This window comes from Poecilia latipinna, unplaced genomic scaffold (assembly GCF_001443285.1).
Source record: "Poecilia latipinna isolate Pla-1442-1.1 unplaced genomic scaffold, P_latipinna-1.0 Scaffold1244, whole genome shotgun sequence".
NCBI classification, from domain to species: Eukaryota; Metazoa; Chordata; class Actinopteri; order Cyprinodontiformes; family Poeciliidae; genus Poecilia; species Poecilia latipinna.
Window position 1 is genome coordinate 156,785 of NW_015113860.1, and position 4,644 is coordinate 161,428.

The following is a 4,644-nucleotide window of genomic DNA, read 5'->3' on the forward strand; positions in this document are numbered from 1 at the left end:
AAGGTGGTGAGCACTGTTGCTGTTAGTGTCAGCTTCCTCCTGCTGGACGGTTTTGTTCTTTATCAAGTGTTAAATGTCAGCGGTTTAACAACACAATAATTAAACTTTTCACATTTTCGCATATATATGTTTAGAGTTGGGAGGAATACTGTGGTTGTTCATTTATAGCTAGTAGGATAACAGCCACATTTATTTGTTTGTTTGTTTGTTTGTTTGTTTAAAGACATAAAGGCAAGCTCCCTAGAGCAATTTCAGTTTCAGGAAAGTTTAGTGATGAAATAAAGTAAGGAAATGCCACCAATAGTTTAATTGAATAAGAACTTTAAAGTGGCTATAGCGCAAATTTCTGACTGAATTCAAGCGTTTGACAAAAACAAATGTTACTTATGTTTGTGATGTATTCAGAGCATCTCAAGCAGTGATTTTATGGTTAGCTGCTAAGTTATTAGTGGCCCACCTATGCCTACAATCATTTTATGTCAGTTTTAATAATGAGGACAAATTAAAATAACATGGATTAGTAAACAATTAAATCTAAAATGTATGACACTACCCTTGTGTTCTACCTTAAAATGGCTGAAATTACACTCAGGTATCTAATCTGGTGCATTTAGAACATTGTTAATCAGTATTTTGAAGAACGCCATGTTTAAACCTTAAGTTGACCCTAAATGAGAGTGAACACTGGGATCAAAAGAGCTGTCTGTGGTCTTCAGAAAGAAGGGATTTAAATGGGACACAAACATTTAAAAATCCACTGTGTGGACATTCAAAACAACTGCCAAATTACCCAAGTCACAAGGAAATAGGTTTACCCTGAAAGAAGACCAAAAGATGCTAAAAAAAAATGTCCAAAAAACTCTAAGAAGTCATCATGGGACTTACAACAAGCATCATTGTTGATGTGAAAGTGAATTCTATTGGAAAAGAAAGAAAGAAACAGATAGAATAAAATAGATTTAGCTTTTATATGTGTGCAAGAGGAAAACTTTGAAAGCCAGACCAAAGCTTGGCAGGCAGAACATAGCTAAGAACTTCTGGAATAGTGGTTTTTTTAATCGCAATAGAAAACATGTTTAGTTTGAAACAAATATAGCATTTCAGGAAAATAACCTAATTATTAGTGTAGGGTGTCCAAACCTTTTCCTCAGTTAGAATTCACACTTTATATATATATATATATATATATATATATATATATATATATAATTTTTTTTATTTAATGAGTAACACAAGATTGTTATAAAATCCTATTAATCTTCCATAATTGAGATTTCAGGCTCTCACAAAGTTTTAATATGAACATTTATTTTTTTTTAAATTTAACTTTAATTTAGTCCTTATGTGTAGCCAGTTTGAATAGAAAAAGAGGAAAGAGAATCAAAGGGCATTGAACAAATTCATTAGTGTTAACTGCTCTTGAGAGATGATGTATCAAGCAACCATTAAGTAATCGGCAAGGGTCTTTAAGAGTCTGCTGATAATCCATAACATGCCAGCAGTTCCACCATCTGCTGTTAAACGGCGCTAGTTTCTCTTCGCCCATGTAAGTCATGTCTGGAAAAGTTCCACAATATCATACATCAATATCAGACAAAAACAGACTTCTTTTTTTCTGTGCACTCAAAGTTATTGCCTTGACTATTTTCTAAGCAATGTAAATATTTTGAATATTTAATATTTATAAATCAATTCGACCCCCTCCCAAATAACACCCCTTTAATAAAATATTATGATGCAAGTATGCAATCCCTATAGGAAAATTTATTGAGTGCAAATTTCTTTAGGTGAAATCTGAGCATTTTTTTTTTTTTATCACAGTGCGTTGCCATGTTATTGCTTCAGGTCTTAAAGTTGCACAGTAATAAAAGTATTCACTCAGCCCTCCAAATCGTTAGATTCAGTGTTCTAATACCTTCCATGGCCACAAATGAACTAACTCCCAAACCTCGTGGCAAGCAGTTACAGAAGAGTTGAGGCTGTTATGCCTGCAGTGGGTGGGCTCACATCATATTAAACCTTCTGGATTAGGAATTTGCTGCCACTCATGCTCCTACGTGTGTGAACGCAGACAGAGATTTAAGCAATTTCGTGGCATGCAAATATGCCTTTATCCAATTGCATTTGTTTTAACCTCCATAGTTCTGAGTTATGGTATGTAATAAAATAAATGTCTTTGACAGTTTAAGTTCACTAGTGTAAAGGAAGAGGATAAATAAGCATAATTATTTATACATGGGAAGAGTATAGAATCAGACCTAAACAACACACCTTGTTTTGTTTTTTTATCTGAGTAGATTGGGCTTTTGTTTCTTTCTTATCACAGTGCATTTCTGTATGGAAATATACAATGTATTGCTAATGTATTTAGCAATACATTGCTATAGTTGTAACATGACATTTTTTTGTCATGTTACAACTATAAACTTCAATATGTTGGATTGAGATCAGCCAACACCAAAAAAGCTCATAATGTGGGAACTTTTGGGAAAATGTAACATGATTTTCAAATTTTCCTGCAGGTAAAATATGTAAAGTGTGGTTTATATATTGAGACCCCTTTACTTCAATACTCTTCCAGTGTCACTGAGCCTGAGCTATTCTGCAAAAAGGAATGGGTAAATTTAGTGTGTGGACGTGAGAAGGTAGTAAATACATTTCCCACAAAACTGCAGTGGATTTGCAAAGACCGACAGAATACAAATGCATGCTGCAATTTTTATTTGCACAGCATTTTAAAACCCACATAAGAACCAGCTGTTCTTCCACTTCAGCATTATGCAATGTAATACTTTGTGTTTGTCAGTCATAAAAAATAGCATAACATTAGAGGTTGTAACATGACATTTGAAAAACACTCTCTTTGCAGTCACTGTTTGATCAGCTAAATGGAAGCGTATAACAACTTGTTCTCGAATTCACAAATCTGCTTTAACAAATTGTGCCAATGTGACCCACATATTCTGACTTGAAATATAAATCTGACTTTGACTTCAATCTTGTAATATGTTAACTCCTGAGTAAAATGGAGTTTTTCTTCCTGTTTTGAAAAAAAATGCATTGCTTTTGAAATGTCAGACACACTAATATATCAATAATAAACCGACGGTGGCGCTAGATTGTTTTCCAATTTCTGGAGCTGTGACAATTCCCTCAACAGCCACGAGAGGGAGCTCAAATATGCTTTTAAAAATGTCCATGTCTCTACACTTGCCTACAAGACACTTTTATTTTCCCTCTGCATATTTCTTGCAAGTCCATTTATTCTGAAAAAAAAGATCCTTTTCTCTGCCGTGATGCATTGCTGCAGGTCAGAAACAAAATCATAAACCTCTGCAGATTATAGCTTTGCCATAAATTGAGCTTCTTAGGCATAAAATACCTGATGGTACCTGCATCGTACAAATGATTTATGACGCAGAACAACAGAGCGGCCTCGTTCCAGTAGGAGAGCACAGTATTTTGTAACCGTGGCACCAGGAGGGTTTATGTTACAGATAATATGTCGAATTGAGAGACATCGACACAACTATTACGTAACAGATCATTGCTTTTAAACGTATAGTTAAAAAATAAAATATTTTATGTCTAAAGCAACTCTCCCTAATCATGGTACATTGTATGTTTTTATTATTTTGTAAAAGTAGGTGATTTATTTAGATGTAACCCATTAATCAAAATATATTAACAATCTATATTCTAATTCAGGAAAAAGTCTTAACACCGTACCTACCAGTAGCTTGTGTCCTTTCATTGAAATACCATCAGTCTTGCAGTTTCTGTGTTGGAGTAAAGTTTCTCCCACTCCTCATCTTCAGCTGTCAGATATTTGAGGGTTTCTTTCATTGACAGCTTGTTCAAATTCACCCCACAGCGTCTCAATGAAACCAAGGTCCAGGTTTTGACTTGGTCCAGGACTTTCCATTTCTTAATTCTTAACTAGTACTTGATGTATTAATTGGTATGTTTTTGGTCACCGTCATGTTGCAGGGTTCAGTTTTTTTATTTTCTGGTGTCCAAAGGATTACATTTTAGACTTATTGGTTTAAGAACATTACAGACATATTGTAGACTATTTGTTAAACGGTGCTTTAGGTTAGTTAGATTTGTTTTGAAACCTTCTTGAATTCCTTCAGCAAAACCTCAAACAGCTCTTTCTTGTCCTGCTTTTCAGTCTCTCTTCAACAGTAGAACCTTATTTAACACCACGTTTAACCAAACACACAGACTATTGTAGACTGTACTAATTTCAATCAACAATTAGTACTTCGCAAACATTTACCCTCAATAGTGATGTTAGTTTTTTTAAAAAGAGTCTATTTTTATCAGTCGACGACAAAAAAAAAAAAAAATTAAAATCTAAATAAATGCTTGACTCAAAAATTGTTAATTGATATTGCTGTGTTTACCCACTTACATATTTCTCCTACTTTTTCAGTTTCGGATTGTCAAACACGCTTTAATGTTTGATGAAGAAACCTGAGCAAATACAAAAGCTATCCAAACCAACCTGGCACTGGTTTAAGTAAATGGCCCTTTGTTAAATCATGAATTAACTGGGATTAACCCACATTTCTAAAAAAAAAAAAAAAAAAAAAAAAAAAAAATAATAAGTGTCTCAAACAAAAACCCAAATTTTAAATA